General features: G+C 44.2%; 1 long non-coding RNA gene across 1 annotated transcript; it reads right to left on the bottom strand.

The window, feature by feature from the left end:
- Positions 1-3,654: 3,654 nt before the first annotated feature.
- Positions 3,655-17,202, bottom strand: LOC138690724 (uncharacterized). The gene is made up of 4 exons (XR_011329496.1): positions 16,700-17,202; positions 12,975-13,208; positions 9,060-9,156; positions 3,655-7,952 (listed from the first exon to the last, which is right to left on the bottom strand). It is a non-coding gene; the product is annotated as an uncharacterized lncRNA (long non-coding RNA).
- Between the last annotated feature and the right edge of the window lie 2,578 nt (positions 17,203-19,780).

Raw genomic sequence — 19,780 nt, 5'->3', positions numbered from 1 at the left:
TCTAAAAAAAGAAAATATATTTTAAATGTTAAGTAGCTATATTTCAACAACATAAGACTTGAGTGCAACTTTTCTTTCAACAGTTGAGAGTGTCTCTTTGGAGAGTACAGCTCATTTTAGGTTCTGTTGCCATAAATAAACTCAACAATGCCAAGTTATATTCTGGAACTCAAGGCAAGTTTTGCTTCTAGCTATGCAGACCCACAGGGATGCTGAGGTGACCTGTCTGTGTGTCCTGTCGCTGTGTCCTATGTGAGAAGTAGAGGGTTGCTTCAGCAGCCAAACTCCACGTTTTTTTAGTTCAGCTTGAACTTGTGAAAAAGAACCTGCATGAAGTAAACAAAATACCAAAACACTATTCAGGCACTCTGTACCTACAGCCCATACAGTCAGATTCCTACATTTTGATTCTTACTTCTAAAGATTTCTTTGGACGTATTTTTTCCTGTTCACATTCCCAAGTATAAGCAGAGCATGTAATGTTTGCGGCTTTTAAGTAGGTTTTGCAACCCAATACTTATACTCTTAACCTTATGCTAATTTAAATATTATTTTCTATTCTTTAACATTCAAAAGCCCACTAGGGGAATTAAGATTAGAAGGTAGCTTGACACCTAGAATCCCCAGGCCACATTAGCACTGCTTTTACATGAACACAACGGTAAGATTTCTTCGGGCCTGTCCAGGATTTTAGTGCCTGTTCTTTATTAAGCGTTTTGCTGTATGTGGAGAAAAAATGGCCCATCATTGGTGTAAAGAAGGATAGAAAAACTGAGGAGTACTTCTCACTCACTTTCAGGCTTCCATTGAAGTACTCCTCACTTCTCTTCATCCTAAACCAAGGGCTTCTCCCACACATGCCTGCCTGCGGCTGAGGTGTTATTCCAACACAGGATGCTTCCTGCAGGACACCGTGGACAATCGTTCAGCAGCAGTTTCTGGACTGCTGGACATGCTGGGACTCGCAACACGCTGGGGAGCAGTAACCCTGCCTGCGCGAGTGGTGGTACCCCCGTACATCCAGTGTCACAAATGTATGTTGGCGTACTGAGAGCATTCCACAACCTGGAGTGATGCTGACGAAGGCTGTTGAGTGATGTCTCTAAAACATCTTCCTAATGCTGTGGAGTTTCAGGGAGCTTCTCTGTGTGCTGAGGGAGCCCAGAGCTAGGAGCCAGCACAGACACTGGCTGCACAGATGTGTTGGAAGATGGTTACCACAGGCTATTGTAAGTCTATGACTTACCAAATTGCTGGTGGGAAATCAAATGTCAGTGCTTTCCTGATAGAAGTCTACCAAGTGAGTGTACTGCAGCTTATTCACAGGTTGAAAGCTGGTTAGGGGCTGTCTCTCTATCCGTCTGAGCTTCAGCAAAACTGGAGAATACCAACCAGAAAGAAAAATTTACATACCAACAACTTTCCAAAAATCTGGGAGGAGTGACAGAGAATTAGGTGGGTAAAAAGGTGTATAAGAAGTTGGCATCATGCCTTTAGACATGCCATTAGAGAGAAGAAAAGTAATCAAATTTTTAATAAAAGTTTAGAAACTCTAAAATGGTCTGCAATGCCTATGCAAAAGCTAATTCTGGGGCAGTGCTATGGCTCAGTATCTGGTGAAGTACCAGCTGCAAACTGAATGCTCTATATCCCCTAGGAAAGTAGACAGTCTTGGCTTTCTAATGATAAAGAGCAAACCATTCCTGCCTTAATGCCTCCAAGGGTTCTGTATCTCGAGCCAGACTCCATTTCGGTGCTGTAGCCTGGCTGTTTGGGGGCTGCAGGCAAGTGTAGCTTTTGGAGATTAAATGCGTGTTTTAGGAAAGAAAGAGAAACCGTTGTCTGGCATGTTGTTTTGTGTTTTAAAATTGTAGCTACTCTCTGTAAAATGTTGGTGTGAGAAGCCACCATGTGGTGTGAACTTGTTGGTGCTCGTTGTTTTCCCAGGAGAAGTCAGGAGGCCAAAGGTGCATGATAAATGGAGCTTATTAGGTGTTTAGCTCATTGGCTAATGACCTGCTTTCTGAACTGAGTGTAACTGCGAGTGCTTTTTGTTCTGGTCTCCTAGATATCACAGGGTGAAAACTGACCACCAGGCTTTGTGAACCATTAGTCATGAAATTTCTGTTACGAAGGATGTTGGCTTCTTCATCACTACAGATTCCCTTTCTATTTCCCTTCTTTTCCCCAAAAATTTGGGAGCAGCAGCAGATTTTCCTGACCTGGAATCAAGCAATTAAGCAATAGTCCAAGATTTTCTTGATCACAAAGATCAAGAAATAGAGAATGAAGTAAAGGGCTTTTCTTACATAAAGCCCTTTATTTCAATGCTGAGAAGGGGTAGCACAGTACACCATGCCTCAGAAATATGGGTGCTTTCCCCAACCTTGGCAGTAGTCTACAGGATGATCTCACATTAGTTATTTCACTTTTGGGTTTCAGATACTTTCTTCCCTCTTATCTTATTTTTAAGAGGTTCCCCATATCTGGTGACTTACAGCTGAAAAGCTGAGACTCCTTATAACTTAAGAAGAAGGTGAACTACTCTAAATTTCAAAGCTTTCCTTGAGTCCGCAGCAACACAGGAATGCCTTTACCAGCCAGGGATTTGCAAAAGCAGTCTAGGCTCTGTAAAAGCAGTTATTACTAGTATTAGGTCTCATCTGAAGTAATTTATTGGAAAACACTGTGTACACAGCAAGGGGAAAAAGAAAAGATTCTCAGACAGGATAGGATTTCCTTTATGCTTTGATCTTTGGTTTTATAATCCGTAGGAACTAGTGTACAAATCAAAATGCCAGCCAGTCTCTTCCAGAAATCTGGATTCCCACAAAGATGAGCATGTAGCGATAGTTTTGCTTTTGCCCAAATTGGCAGCTTTTCTGTCCCATTGTTTTCTACAGTGCCTCACCTTCTCATTGAGCTGCTGCAGCTAAAACCTTTCTCCTCTTAAACCATTTTGACAACTCTCTCCTTCTGGTGTTCGTGATTAAAAAATATGATAGGAAGATGCCACCTTACAACAGAAGAGGCTCCCCCGTGAGTTATCTTCTATAGCTATAAACAAGCAGCGATAGTTTCTTCCCCAGAGGTTATAACTAGGTGAGGCAGACCAAAGGAAGCAGTGGTAAAGATTTTCCCACTAACGAATCTGGAAGTACAAGAGAGAGGATTTACAAGGTTTGTGCAGAGGAGATAAGTAACTGACCTCAAAACTGAACCCAGATCCCCTGACATCCAGCCCTGGCTATAACCGTATGGGCACCTCCACTGTTTCTTTGTGCTTGGCAACATAGGGCTGTAAATCCACACAAGCAGTGCTGAGCATTTTCAGCTCCCACTGAAGTAAGGAGGACTCAGAGGTGCTCAGCCCTGAGCGGGAAGGTGGCACCAGACCTTCTCTAGGCCAACACTGGCTCAACCTCCACCACCCCCAGGCTCTGCTACCTGCCTGCGTCAGCCGCCTTCTCCTATTTCTCATATGTCTCTAATCCACCAAACACACATGTGGGAGTATCTAAATTAAAAATAGCAACCCAGAAAAAAATGCTGTGCAGTCAGAGAACTGATTTGCAGCCGAATTATTCATCCCCACGTATCCCTCTCATTCCAGCATGGTGGTACCGGAGCTGCCCAGATGCAGTCTGGCCCCTTGTGGGTGTCTATCCCCTTGGTCCCTTGTCAGCAAGCCAAATTCCTCACTGGTCAGCTCATCTGTCTTTTTATACCAACTGCCATGTGAAATCACCTTAAACCACTGCCCCGCTCCCCTCTACATTGCCTCCCTTCACTTATTACCCAATAATTGGACTAACGCAGCTCGGCTCTTGCAAACCCAAGTGACTGAATTGGTCCAACCTTTTAAAAGGTTATTGGAACATCCTGTTCCATTAACGCCAGACCTTAGTGGAGAAACACATGAAAAAGCTGTTCCCGTGCTTTTACTGGCCAGGGCTGAGCCGGGGCACTTTGGTGGGTTGCCAGCATGCGAAATTGCAATTTGCAAGAGACCGTGAGTGATTTTCCCCATGTATCTGCAGGGGTGGCCCTTGGTTTTAATCAGCACTCTGGTAGCTGTGATTGCAGTGCATATTACAAAAATTGCTGGCACTTAATTGTCACTTTTTTGCAAGGGATTTTTGTAAATAACATTTTTTTTCCCACAGAGAATCACCCAATTACCAGAACAACCATAAAAACCTCAGAAGTCAGAACATCCTGAGACATGAAAGAAGGACAAAAAAACCCTCTGGACTTAACCTCAAAGTAGTCTTCACGGTTCCTGGCTGGCATCCTACCTCCCTTGCCTGGTGTGGCATATTTTGCATGGTCTCCCTCCCAGGCTGGAGCCTCGCAGGACCCCGCTGAAGCATCCTCCCCAAGGATCCAGCCCTGCTATGAAACTTATGGGTACATGAAAGCTGAATGATATAGTAAGAAGAAAAACCTAGGTGTTTGGTAGTGCCTCTCTGCTTCTGGCAGACAAAACCTCCCAGTTTAACTGGTAACATAAGCAAGATGTTACAAATTTGTATTGTGCAAAACACAGCTCAGCCCCAGACTCCCCTGGGCAATGGTTTCCATGTCTGCGTGCTTCTCTCCATCAGCTCTCCTGTCCGTGGGGTCCCAGCCCCATTTTTTCCTTCCATGGTTTCTGTAGGATACCTACATGGGTGTCACATTCCTTGTCTCATTCCTGCAACCTGGTGCCACATGCCACCAACTCATTGGCAATCCAGCCGTGGCTGCTTTGGAGGTGGGCTGGCATCTTAGCAGGCTAATCTTCCCCCACAAAACTGCAATCACTTCATTCTGAATTACAGCCAATTGTAGTCCTCAGAAACAGGTCATGGAGACAAGAGTCCATGGAAGGATGGTCCCACCTCATGTTGCTCCCGCAGGCATTTAGAAAGGAAGATAGCAATGGCTGCAGTAGCACCCTACCCCCTCCCGTGATACAGCATCTCTTTCCAGCTTCCACCTCAGCCTGAGGCATTGCATAGGGGGAGCAGGAGACCCAGGCTGGCTTTGGATGTTAGCCAAAGTGACCAAGAGACTGAAGTGACCAAGAGAAACAGAAGACACTCAACAGCTGTAAATCAGGGATGGTCCAAGGAAGCACTTGCTACTTGGATAGAAATGCTACAGTCTCTCTCTTAAGTTTCTGACCTACTTCTGCAGCACAGCGATACAGGAGACTTGCCAGACATCAATCTGGGCACTTGTCTCAGGGCTTCAGCTTTGCTTTCTTCTACTAGATGGCACTCAGCAGCATCATCCCTTCATTGCAGGGACCCGTTTCTTCCCAGTGGGAGCTGCTGGGAGCAGGTCTGCTGCTCGTACACACGCGGGCATCCTTCACAGGGACGTAAATGCCCAGGCTCAGGCACTTCCAGGGTACAGCCAGAAAGAAGCCCCTCAGTTTTCATAGCTCTCCATTGCTTTTGCTAGATTGTGTATCACCTTCTCTTTAGCTGACAAATCTCAGCTGGGAGGCAGCTGTTCACTAACCACTGATATGAGGCCAATTTCTCTAAAAAAGGCCGTTCAGTGACAGTCCTGCTACTTTCTGTATTCAAGCATATCCTCCATACACTTCATTTTTGCAGCTAAACATTAGCTTCAAGTGAAGATTTGCTTCAATTGAAGATAAAGCAGGCTGGAGAGAGGAGAAGAGAGCTAGGGAATGCTATTTGTGAGATGTCAAAAGAGCACCAGATTTTACTGTTATCTCTGATGAAATGCTGAATGGCAAGGTGAGAAAACGGAGATTTGTTAGCACTGATCATAGTTCCTCCCTGGCAGGACTCACAAAACAGCAAGGATTGGGGAAAGAGAGAATTTTGAGTGGCATTCATCTGTATATTTAAGTATGAATCATCTTCCATCTATTGCAAAGTCTCTCTTTTTTTTTTTTTTTAATGTAGTTGAATTTTCATGAAGGAATATATGAACTTTGGCTACAACAGATGTCATCTTGGAGGTTTTTGGTTTTTTTTTAATATCTGACTGTAGCCCCAGTATAATGGGCAATATTGGGCTTTCATCTTTCACTACTACTAGCTATAAAATCCAGAGCAGATGATCATTAGCATATATTACTTAAGAGAGGTACAGCACTCAGTGAGTCAGGGTACAGACCAAGAATTAATTGTTGAAGAAATTAAAAAATAATACATTGAAGAACAGACACATTTGAGAATGTTGCAGTCTGTCAGAGGCAGTGCACAGTAGAGATAGCTCTGGTAATGTGTTCCCCTAAGGCTTCCCTGAAGGGATGCAGGGAGAATTTGCTGGGAATGCAGTGGCCACTGGGAACATGGCTGGGGTCTGCAAGGGAAGTTCTGGCAACGTGCTGCAATGGGAGTATGGAGGGTGAGGTTGGACGGTGGGAGCTTCCAGCCCCAGGCTTGTATTTCCATAAGAAAAGCAGTGACTTGCTGAGCTGAAAATGGCCAAGGTGGCTGCCAGGGAGGGCAGCAAGAGCTGGCCAGAGCACAGGTTGCTGGAGGCACCTTTTAACAGGCTGCTGGGGAGCAGGCTTCAGTTTTCACAGCCCACCAGCATGGACTGAACCACCTGTAACAGGGCAGTGGCCTATGGGACATGCATGCTTGGAGACAGATGGAGAAGTGCTGAAGAGGCCATGCTCTGTGGCAGCATCCTCAGCCAGCGCTGAACAGAGCCTTTTAGTAGCTCCCTGTGGAATTGCCCTGCTGAGCTTTCCTTTAAAACATTTCGATCTCTCCTGAACAACTGTTTTGGTGGCAGAGCCTAACCTCTGCCACGCTTTCTGGATGCTGGGAGTTCTTTGTTGCTATTATTATTCACCCTGCCCTTTATGCAATGCCAACACTGCTGCTGATTTATCTGCCATATTTCAGGGCCTTTTTCAAGACCCCAGTTTCCCATGAGAATATTTCTCACTGATTTACATGGGCTGCAGTGGATCAGGCCATTAGGGACAGAAATGGCCGCACAACTGGCCTCAGCCTGCCGGCTGCACAGTGAGCTGTGCTGTAAAATATTTGTGAAAAAGCGACCCCAGAGCTCTGGCTTTTGAGGGGAAGAAGAACAGGTCCAGCCAGCGCAGACTGTTTCTCTCTTCACCTGGAATAATTGTAGGGTCCAAGCAGCCAGGATTTCTTACAACTTGCTTTGATTAGCTCATCACTTTGTAAAGAAATTCTTTTTGACAAGCCTTCACCATTTTCTTCTGCTAATTTTCCACGAATTTCTCCCAACTCTCTCCTGCACCACATCATGCATGTGCTCTCCAGATTATGCTCTCCAGCTAAGTTCCTGTTGCTTTCACACCTTTTGTAGCTTGGGCAAGTCACAAAAAGCAACGCAGACCAAAACTATCTGAAATCAGACTAATTTAAAAGCTCAGATTCTGCCATCTCATGCTCATACCCAATAAAAAGTGCCCCTGAAGCCCATTCATCAGTGGAATTGCCTGGAGGATGCTGGGCCCAGAGCAGAGCACAGGTAATGCACCAGACAGTGCCCCTCGGCTGGCTCCGCATTTGCCTCTGCTTAGCAGACTCCCCTCTGCTTTGCTCAGAGTCCTGGTGTGAAAACTTTTCCCTTTTTGTTTACTAGATGGCTCTAGGAGATGCTTATGGGTAAGAATGACAATCTGGAAGATGGAAATTGATTCGGTCTATATGTGTCCTGCTGTCAGAAAGCAGAGGAGTGCTTCACATCGTGTTCACCCCATTAGCTAAGACTGCTAGAAGATTATTTTCCTTCCATGGACTTTGTGAAGTACAAGACTCCAGAAATGCCCCACTGACTGCTGACCAAGGGTGGATAACGGACTGTCCTTGAACTCTTGCCAATGGGACAGCGAGACGTAGGGCATGGGAAGATGTTTTCTCTGTTTTCAGTGCCAGTAGTGATTATTTCTCTGATCTGGAAGTCCAAGTTGCTAGACGTTTCAGGTGCCCCTGTTAGAAAGCCATAATTTTTAAAGACAAGGTTAGCCCTGCCTTAGGCACTTCTGCAAAAGAAGGCTTTCATTCACTTGCCACGCTGAGACTTAATGACTAAGTATGACCATAGAAGTAGGAGATTAAATGGTGGACTGTTTACTGGTTATCATTTTCACAAACTATAACTAGTTGACTTTTTTATTGCCTAAGAGGTTCCCGCCCCATTTCTGCCCCTGCCTCCTGGCCACAGGTCTTTGCCCTCTCAGTTGTGCCAGAGACTAAATCAGTGATCTTTTTATGGCCTGTCTGTAACAGAGGGGACAAAAATCTCCTCCCCTTGTGGGTCTGTGGGAAAGGATGACAACTGGCAGTTACTGTGTGTACCTAATGCATTACTGCCTGAGCAGTTATCTACAAAGGTAACAATCCTGTCTGAAGCTAAAGCAGAGGTGCAGCTAGGAGTAACAAAAGTCCTGTCATTCAAGCAAGTATATTAAGAAGTTGGTGTCAATTTAATTGTCTCTTGGTGGCACAAAAGACCTAGTGCTAAGAGAGAGACAAGAGCTGTCATATGTTACTCTACTGATGATAAGCTCTGATTTAGTCTCTTGGTTAGCAGTTTGTAAAAGAAGGTCTGTTATGCCATTCAGAGGACATATGGAGGCTTCAGTACCTGCCCAGGTTGGTCCTATAGGATAAGGAGAAGGTCAGATCCTGCCCCTTAATCCGACCCATGCTAGCTTTCCCTTCCCATCTCAGTAGCTTGGGTGTCTGTGCCATTCCCCTGCCCCTTGCTATTGCAACTCCTCTCCACCGTGTGAACAAACAGGAGCTTCACACACCGCCAGAGGTGAATGGAGCTGGGACCATCGGCTGGAGACCCTGAAATCCAGCTGATGGTCCCAGCCGACGGTCCCAGCACTGCTGTGGGACAGAGGTTCAAAAGCTGCATTTGGGCTGGGAGGGGATTAGCACCCCACTCCATGCCCACGGTATTTGCCTTACAAAATAGTCACAGATGTGGCTTATTTTCTGCTACTAACTAGAAGAATAGTTTTAAAGCTACGTGTCACTCTCGCGCTTCACTTTTAAGAGACAGTGCTTATTTTTAGAAGAAATTACTCATAAACAGTAGGTTTTCCTGGTCATATCCGCTGATAGAAATGTCTGTATTGCAGATGGCAGCGTGTCTAATCCTCATGAGACAAATTTCCTGGAACTGAACAGAAGACAAAGTGTGAATATCACAGCATCATTTAAGTAACTGTGCCTGTTTAGTAGAAAATCAGTCAGTGATACAAAGCAATTATTTAAAAAAGCAGTGTCTCAGACATCCATTTTAAATTGCACATAAACAGCTCAGTCTTTCTCAAGCTACTTGTGGCTGCAGAAGCAAAATCAGGTAATGAAAGCATTGGTTTGAACTGGGAATTAATGAACAAATGAGACAAAATAAAAGCTATTACTTTTCAGGGGTAATTACTAGCTCAGAACTGGCTTGCAAACCAGCAGAAGAACAGGGTCTTGAAGGGCCTCCTGTCAACTTTCTCCTTGTTCAAGCCGAGTGGACCAGCTATCAGCTTTCATAGATGGGCAATCAAAGAACCAGAGAGAAATACTACAGCTCTAATAGGACATGCTGATTAGTGAAAAGCAATGCTTGATGAACAAAAGTCTTTCAGATTAGCCTTTGCTATGTAAGGATATCGTAGAAAAAAATAATTGTACAAACAAGTTGAGAAAAAAAAGTAGCAGAGAAACGAAACTGAGGGTTTGACTGCCCTGAGAGATCAGGACTATAATGCTGGTGTAAAAGGCTTTCATGTTTACTTTTAATATTGCTTGAGAACTACAAACTCATGAAGAGTAGGAACCAAGAGTACCCAAGCATGACCAGTGCAGCTGAAAACAAAGTATTAGCTCAGGTGATGCATTTCAAAGTGATCTGGTTCTGTGGAACGTATGTGGGGGGATTCGCTAATACAATAAAAAGGGAAAAAAGATTAAATGATGTCTGAGGTAGATATTCTCCATATTTCTAAAAAGACTCAATCCTAAGGCGATTCTAGAATATAGACAAAGCCCATGAGCAAAGAATAATAAAACTCATTAGTTTTTTTTGCCTCTCCTCTTCTTTTTTTCCTCTCCATCTCTCACTGTTTAAGTCTAAAGAAAAATAATCTGCATACACTGATAAAAGGAGGGTCAAGACAGAAGCCCCAAAACTCTGCCAGGAGGCACTGAGACCTTTTCCCTTACAGAAATCAGCACAGGGTGACAGAGGGAAAGCTTCACTTCTTTTCCTGTCTCCATTACAGCAGGTCGGGCATCTGCCCTTTTAATCCAGCCTTCATTTAGTGGAAGGGGCCTGAGATATTTCTTCCTTAGCTGCTCTGCTCTCTATCCTTTCCCATGCTGGAAAGCAAGAGCTGTTTGGGATAGCACAGGCGAGCAGGACCACTCCCAGTACATGCATGATAAATATGAAAAACTCCTGGCAGCGCAAACTGCCAGCAGAGGAAGTAAAACTAATATATATTTATGCAAATTAGTATATTCAGCACAGACAATATATGACCCAAAGATTCTGTTGGCTTTTTTAGGTTTAGTGTAGGTGGGTGGAAGGTTCCTCTGTGCCTGCAATAGAGCAGAAAGGCTAATGAGTCTGGGAGAGAAGGGAGGTAGGATGGACAGAACACGGTGGATGCATCACTGGAGCATGGCCCTGAGGAAAACCAGACATCTCGGGGCTATGCTGCCAGGAGTGGAGTGGTGCCCTGCTTGTGCATGGGATAGAAGCTGCTATCATTTCTGTTACCTAGTCTGGTAAAGGAGATAAACAGCTTTTTTACAACTTGTAAAAATTATTCATATTGCAAGTTACTAAACAACAGAGGCCATGTGGAATATGTAGGAATTGTGTGAGGCTGAAGTTATTGCACCTTTCTCTGCAAAATAATTTCAACATCCCTCATACTGTTTATGTCCTCTGTCAGTACAGTGAATTGCAAATGTTTGTAGATGTCTCCCTGCACACATCTGTGCATATATTTGTTTATATAAAAGAACCATCTTCAAATGAATTGCTGGTGTTCAGCAGTTCTGGCTATGGGCTCAGACTAGAAGGCTGGTGAATCTAAGTCAGGAGAAGAATTCATATTTTTAAGCATGAATCTCTCTTGATGTTTTCTATCACCAGGATATCTCACATTTTAAAATACTGTATTCTCTGTGGGGTCGAGGCCGGGCAAGGGGACACATGACAATAATCCCTTGGTGCCTGAGCAAACCACAGCCTGCAGCCAGGAACACGAAGGATGCCTGGTCTTCGTTCGGCATGCCGGCTTTCCTGGAGGAGGAATGCTAAGTCAGCAAACCACTAGCTCTGAAGGCACACTGCACCTTGCACCTTTAGTACTACTCCAGTCACTCTAACAGAAAATATTCCATCCAAGCCTTCTGTCTTGCATATCTGGAAAAGGATCTCTTCTGATCAATGCAATCCATCACCATCAGAAAGAATATGTATTAAATCTTATCTGGATACAGGCACCAACTGCGAAGCCCTTTATAAAACTACTCTCTGTGACAAAAAGAGCAAATTACCTCTTTCCAGTCTCTTGGGTTGCACTTGCTCTATACTTTCCCCCTGTCTCTTTCCCAGGCATTCATTTGTCCTCCAAAGCAGTTGGGTTTACTCAGTGTTGCCTCCACTGACCCACACAGGAGTATGTGGCAGGCAAGTTTTTTTGGAAGGAATTGCTCACTTTTAGTAAAAGTTAGCAAAAAGAAGGGGGAATGCCTTTTCATACTTAACTACCAGTCTCAGGGAAGATGGAAGTAGTTTTTCTTTCACCTGCATTGAGGTCTTCCACGATCAATAGAGGAAGAGCTTCCACACGATAGATACATTTCCACGATCTTGCAGTCATTTGAAATGAAGGTCCCTTCTTTATTTTCCAAAAGGCAGAAATACACCAAGGGGCTGATGTGTATGGGACTATTTTCTTTGCTGGACCAGATCTATGTATAGGCAGAGCAGACTGCATTCCTGCAGCCTTGCCTCTGCAGCCTTTGCTAAGCCTCATCCATTGTAGGAAGAGCTGCATTTTGCCAACCCTGCCGAGAAGCCTCCTGCCCCCCCTTCACATTTCTTATGGAAATGCTGAGCTCACACCATGGCACTTCTGAGGCCAGAGTGTCTCATTGCTCTTATATAAATGAGCAATAATTTATATATTATATAAAATAATATAAATATTACAAGGCTGTCTTTCTGGAGAAATAGCAGCTCAGCTAGTCCACAGGTTACATTACTATGCATTAATCATCTGTGCTTAAATTCCCCTGGCAGTTTGCATCACCATGTGACAGTCTCTGGAAATGAAACCTTTAGTGTCAAAGCAGCCCCAAACAACCCTCTGCACGCCTCCGGTGAGTGAATCTGAGTGTTTAGCAAGAGAAGTGACTGCAGAGTTTTTCTCTGACTCCCGAGCCCCAACTGCTACTGCAAAAATTAAATAGGCAGCAAAAAAGGCCTGCAACTAATGCCACACATAGTTGCCGTAAGGATAATAGCTGGCATTTGAGTCTCATTGGCCAGTTAAGGATAGCATCCACAATGCCAGAGAGGTTGCCATACCAGGCTCAGGATTTAGAAGTGAGATTAGAGGCAGCTGTTCCTTTACCAGTGTAAAGATGAAAGCTCAGCACATAAAAATAAAATGCAACCGATCATCATTTTCCTCGGAGGCCGTAGCCAACTTCAGCAGCGGCTCTTGCCTCAAGCAGCAGTGGCAGCATCGTGGTCTGCCCACACTGCCTTTGTGGAGGGTGCTTGGGAGTGCATCCCTCAGCCCTGTGCGGTGGCTGCTAGTGTCTTCAGGGGGACCTCCCGGTTGCTACTGCTTTGCAGCTCCCTTGAGGGATGTATCCTGGGGGCACAGCTGCCCCTACAGAAAGGCTTTGTTTGGAAGAGTTTTGCTATTGAATAAAAAGCTGTGAACCATGTTTGGAGCTGGGATGAAGGGCACTTACTTTTGTTTTAATCGCACAGCGTCATTTTTCTGTAGTGAAAAGCATCCGTGTAACTTGCAGGCTGGGGAGAAGCACCTTTCATCATGCTTCCAGCCTCCTTGTCGGAGGTGAACAGAGCAGGTCTGCACTGCTCAATGCCCAAGGTGATCTCATCCCAGTCCTCAGCACTGGGGGACAGCCACCACAGAAATGCTGACAATCGTGCCATAGGGGCCAGGGCAGACATGGCTTTTCCTACAAAAACAAAAATGTAACTAACTGTCACAATGCAAACACAAACTGAACTATTAAAAACCAGCTATTCCTAATATATGCCTTCATCCAGGTAAGCCATTTTCTTTAAAGCATAATAAGTCATAACTGTTTCTACAAGCCATCTCTGTACAAGGAGATGAGAACAGAATACAAAACTTGGGAGAAAAGTTTCAAAACCTTAATCCCAAAAAAGGGTACTCTTTAGCACTGCTTATAATTTCTGCAGTGTTTTATTAAACATTTATTAACATGCTACTTGTTTAGAAAAATCAGATTATTCAAACCAACGTAGCATAAAAATTTGTCTTCAATGAAAAATGTGTTCCCTCTGTGAATACATCAGATCACCATCAAGTTGTATAGTGAAGCATTTATCGTTGGCCCTCAATGTTTGAAATGTTGAGTTACATGTACCCTCTTAAGTCCACTCCTTATCCTGTATCACCATACTTTTTTCATCAGCAGATACCAGTGTTAATCATACGAAACAGTATGCTGATATAATGCATTCTTCAAACATAGATATGAAGCTAGAAATATTATGAACATCTAAAAGGAATCATCTTCAGGAAGGGACCAAGCAATGAAAAACTTCATTCCCCAAAGTGATTGCATCAGAAAGTAACAAGCCCCTCAAAACTGTGGACTTTAATGATACCTTCCTTAGCTACCAATGCCTGATTTGTTTTATGTACAACCTGATCATCTGCCTTGAGAATGCATCACCACTAGTCAGAAGTCATAAATATTTCACTGTGTAACTGGGAAGTGCTGGTTTCTTAGACAACTCAATAAATGATTACCAAATTTCTAGGTAATTGACTTTCTTTTAGCTGGCACTTAAGTAATTTATTAAAACAAAAATGGCAGGATTGTGTCAGGTAATTAAGAGAATGATACTTAAATCCTCATATTGGTTCAGTTCTTATGCTGGTCTTCATTTACTTCAGTTCTGAAAAATCATCAAATCTTTAGTTCCCAGTTTTAACGATACGCGAACTGACATGCCTGAAGTTATATATTTGATCATTCTGTAAAGCTCTGGAGCCCTCTGCTCTGCCATTGTTGGACAGCCACACAAAAACCTTGAGTACTTTCTATAAAATACCAGGAAGCTTTGTGGAGTGTGTGTTAATCTCTGGTCTGAACATCAGAACAAGCAGGGAATCAAGCAGAAAACAAAATGAAAACGTCAAGAGTAAGGAATCTCAGTCACTTAATTCTTCATAGACTCTTTCTTGCTTGTAAATTAGATTCATCAGAATGTCTCAATATGTAAAATATACATGAAAGAAAAGTTTCTTAACAGGAACAGCAATTGTAATTGTCCTCATTTACTTACTGCTTTCAACTAGTTAGAAAATTGCAGGCAGAAGAACAGGACCGTTACTAGAGGACCAGCAGATCTGCTGCGCTCTTTGGCTGTGACAGTAACTGTATTACATCCCGGGAGAGGTATCATACCAAGAAGCAGGGGATCAAAATGTGCCTTCCATTACTTTGGTCCTTGCTCAGTTCAGTGACCTTGTGCAGTTTAAGCAGAGTGAAAATCTATTTGCTTTGTATGCACAGCATGTACAAAAAAATGCATCATAAACGAGCTGAACTCCCCAGGTTTGATTACCACTTGCATATTTATGCAAATCAACCCGATGATTTCTGTGGAAGTGACACAAAGGAGAAAGGTTTCCTACAGTTCATCTTGGAGGGAGGGGGGTTCTTGTCTATTCACCCTGAATAGGTGAAGATACCAAGCACTTGCTGACAGTGGGGCATATAATCTTTCCCACTGGACTGTGCCTGTCCTAACGAGTGCCTGCTTGCTCTCTCTCTCTGCAGAAAATGGTCTTCCCACTAAATAGGACACTAAACAGTACTAATGTACTAAACAGTACATTTAACACCAGCCCTCGTCCAGACCCCAGGGAATGTCAGCTGTATGCTCTGCCTCAGTTCCTTTCCTGCCAGGTAGACCGGTATATGTGATCAAGACTGCGCATCTTAAAATAGCATGCGGGAGACTGTGCTGCTCAGCACTCTCCAAACGTTAGCTAATTGCCGCAGCAGCCCTGCGCAGCACATGCCTGGGACCTGCTCTCTGCACTGATTAGGAATTCGCACACACGGGGAAGAGCGTGGGGGAGAAGGACAGCAAAAGACAGTGATAAAGAAAAAGAAGATCAAATCAGACAGGCAAACAGAGAGAGAACAAGCAGTAGAGTTAGGAGTGTCAGGGATGAAGGCAGTAGCTCCTAGAGGATGCATGAGTGCTGAAGGACAGGAGACAAAGGGTTTGATTTCTCCTTGCTCGCACCAACTACCGCTGCAGTGTGATATCCTGCTGGTGCCAATGCACACGGTGGCCACTGAAGAAAAAGACCAGGAGACAAGAAGACCAACCTGTTCAGAGATTATAGCATGCTTTCCAACCCAAGAGAGGACCTCCAAGCAAAATGATGGCTTTCAGTGAGAAACAGCTAGGTCAGGCTGTGGGAAGAAACCAGGAAAAATGACAAATGCATCTGCAGAGCCCCAGTGGGAGTCAAACACACACAGCCACAGCCAGACACCTGCCTTCATGCCCTGCCTTCCCATATGGGCAGAGAGTCACCTAGAAAGCCTTCAGCCACACCATGCATTGAGTGTGCAGCCCCTCTGGGTTTAGGAATGAGGAATGCACACACCTTGCAGGCTTTATTCAGCCCAGGTTTATGGCTGAAGTCTCTCGAGACCAGGCTTGCTAGATCTCCCCCAACTCTGTGATTTCCTGCCTATCCATCCCACACTCACCACAGAATGTTCAAAGGATCCGGTTTGAGAAGCTTTTCTCACCTGCCTTGTCAAAGATGTGCTACACACACTTGTAATGTCACACATTGGCGTGACTAGACTCTCACTAATAAATGTTTAAGTCAGGCATATAGTTAGTATTGAAAGGGGCATAACTCCCAGCTTCAGTCTATTTCTGGCACATAATATTTGGATTTTTGTGTTCTTGAAAAGCATAATCACAAAACTCCCGTTATCTTTCTACTAAGCCATCATTTTGTTCAGATGCTGGCAGTGGAGTAGCCGATGAAGATGTCTGTGTTTCCAAGGAGTTAGCCCTCAAACTGGTGTCTAGGAGATAAAAGAGGCCTGAACAGCTATAAGTTCTCCCCTAAAATCACACTTTGAGAAGGCCTAGCCAATTTTGCTTTATTACAGTGTCTTGCAGGAGTGAAATTAAGCTGCATAAGCACGATGGAGCAGGGAAGTTCTGCCTCACTGAAGAACTCCCCCACGCACCTGTTCTTGTAGAACCGGAGGGAAAACTCTTTTAAGAGATGAAATATGAATCTGAAGCATGACATCATCAGAAGTATCTCGCTCACTCGCATAAGCTATGAACAGGTTATGGTTACCTAGCAACTCTCACAAGCAGCTCACTTCAGCGGCAAAGCATTAGGGTTTAAGTGGCAGACGCGTACCTGGCTTTAACACTCTGCTCTCTTCATCGGTAGAACCTGGCGTTCAGTGGCAGAAATCAGAAAAAAGCTGCCGATATTATTAAAGACCTCCACTGCAGCCTCTAAAGTGAACCTCTTTGGGGGCCCACCCTGTTGCAATACTGTGTGGCAGGTGACAGGCTTTTTCTCCAACAGAGTCCACTCTGAAAGGCAAGTTAGGTAACAAACAGGTAAGCAAGAGAGTAGAGTGTCTCACAGAACTGCAAGGGTTGCTTTTAGATGATGCTGGATGCTGATGTCCATAAATTTCCCTCTGCAGCTCTGTATCGATCCTAATCGTGTGTGTCCAGCTAATGCACGCGTTCTAGGAAGTCACCGGTTTTAACTGCAAGGCACCAAGCATGGAGGAATCGACCACCTCCTGCGTTCTGCAGCAGGACGTCTGTAAGCTTCCCTGGGAGCGGCTGCGCAGTCTCCAGGAAAAACAGTGCAGAAAAGCCTGAACAAACCAACTACCAGCATAACCGCTCCATAGACTTCAAAGCCAGCGCCACCGACTCAACTGAGTGAATTATATATTTATTTGTCTTCACACTGCAACTCTACTTGCCTTTACCAACGCATTTTGGCATATCTTGAACCATTCACACAGTCAGGATTTCACCCAGATTTGCCACATACATTGGCATCCACAGAGAAATGAGACACCTCCCATTTCTACACGTCGGTGTCCAAATTGTCTCATTTATGGGGGAGCCAACAGATAGCCAAAGTCTGCAGCAGATAAGGGGTGAACTGACAGCAGTCTATACTGAGTAGCTGAGGAAACACAAATTGCGTGAACATGGTGTAATGCAATGTATGATATTATTTATAATCTCATCAGGCTTTTTGTGCCTTCAACTGCTTCCTCTTCAGATTGTCATAGATTTATTTCTACATGACAGTCACAGGTTCTATTTAATATTAAGGTGCTTTTAATTTTTCTTGTTGAAACACTGCAATTCCAGGGAATTCATCTATCACTTTGGTGTCTAGTCCTTTCGACAGACTGTTCTCAGTTGATCCTTTCATTAAAAAAGAGGTGAGCCGTGATGTTCCTTCTTGCAATATTTTCATCGCACTCTCCTCTCCTGCAAGCCTGTCCTCTGTTACAGGATATTGGAGTCTTGATTTAGATAGGGCCTGTGATGGGGTGATAAATACGGATGTAGATAAACTCCCCAGAGCAGGGCAGAGCAGCACGGAAGAGGAGCCCTGTGTGTGGTGGTCTGGGTTCACCCTGTAAAAGGAGGAGGGCTTTTTTGTTTTGCAGCTGTACCTGTATAAAAATAAGCTGTATCATTACAGGGCTCTGGTGGATGAGTTTGGAGTCACACAAAAGAGGTAGATGAAGAGGAAGGAAACCATGCACTGACCATAAAACCCAGTGGACTGGGTTTGTATTTCACTACAGCCAGCTCACAGCTGCATTGCTGCTATTTTGATGCCTTTCTTTGGAGGAAAGAAAAAAAAAGGAGGGATTTGCTCTGCATCTACAGATGTTACTCCTCTGTCTACTGCTGTGGCATTAATGTATCTAAAAAAGCTTAGTCCCACAGAAAAATATTACACGGGTTTATACGAACTGCCTGAGGCCCAGGAACAAGGTGAGCTATTCATGAACATGCTGGCTAACCCTTACCAGTTTTCTTCTCCTTAGTAGCTTCATAAGTCAAAATGCAGGAACAGCTGTCAAGGAGCAGGTGAACAGTCCACTCGTTACCATGTCATTGATTCTTCCATTCCCCAAGACTGTAGAGGAAGATGATGAAAACCCAAATGGTAAACAAATAGGAGATTTGCCTGCTAGCAGGGAAGGGAGACTACTTCTGATCCTTATGCTAGTAACTTGACTTCTCTAGAGACACAGAAGCGTAAAACCTTACATTAGATGGGATAGAGAAAATATTAAACGAATACTTTAATAATTTATACAAACATCTAATCCTTTTTATAGCCTCACTAAGTTCTTGGCTTCAATGGTTATTGTAGGAGGTTAACTGTACTCTCTATAAAATTGACTTCCTTTTATCGGATGTCAATTTGTTGCCTTTAAGTTAACATCTTGTTCTTCTGTTACATGAAAGACTAAAGAGCAGCACTCTTCTCCATGACGTGCGGGGGGGGGGGGGATATGACTCTGTCACATCCTTCTTATCCATGCCCTCTCCAGATTCAGTGTTGCTAATCGTTCCAGCCTGTTTTCCTGCAAACACTGCTCCTGTGCACCAAGGCAGTCTTTCAAGACACCAGCTTCTCTTTTATCTGCCATGGTTCTTTCAGTACGGTGGTCAGAGCTGCAGGGCACTGACGGAGCTTGTGCCTTTTGAGTCTTGCAGTTTAATGCCATTGGGGCATCTAGTTCTGCTTATCTGTCTCAGGGAGGACTGACTTCACCTGGTGAGGCTGGCAGGAATTTCGCTTCATTGATGAGCCCATGGATGGCTTCCCCTAGCAAAGAAAAAAGTCAAAATGAATGCTGCTGTCCTGTCTAAAGCCTTCAGCAATCCTAGAGTGGAAAAGGACTGATTGGTCTTTAGCCTTCCCTTTTTCTTCTCAACAAACTGTTAGGAAAGAGTAGGAGCTGCTAGAGAGATAACAAGAATAACAAAAATCCCTGCAGTGCAAGATGTGTGGAGGCTCGGAGAGTCGTGGTACCATCTGTGCCTGTCTATTTACAGCCAGAACAACTAACGCCCAACTAATGGTGAAGAGAAGCAGAGCATCATGTCATGGAGACAGCTCTCTAATCTTACATAAAAAGCAGCTTTCTGAAAAGCCTGAAGTGTTCAGATGGAGAGAGGAACGGTCACAATTTACACTTAGGGGGGTTTATTTATGGAATGGTGGAAACATGTCTTTGTTTTGGCCACATCCTTTGAACAATCTTCAGCCGAGACTCCCAGACAAGTTTGGTCAGAGCTCTTTCAGCAACACAAAGTTTCCTACACACAAAACACGGCATTACAGATAGATCCATGGTTACAGCAAAAGATGGGTAATGAGGGGAAAAGCAAGTAAGCTGTGAAAGCGGTCTGCTTGTTTTGATTTTTGTATTCG

Source organism: Haliaeetus albicilla, chromosome 2 (assembly GCF_947461875.1).
Source record: "Haliaeetus albicilla chromosome 2, bHalAlb1.1, whole genome shotgun sequence".
Taxonomy (NCBI): Eukaryota; Metazoa; Chordata; class Aves; order Accipitriformes; family Accipitridae; genus Haliaeetus; species Haliaeetus albicilla.
This window is presented reverse-complemented; position numbering and strand designations above follow the sequence as displayed.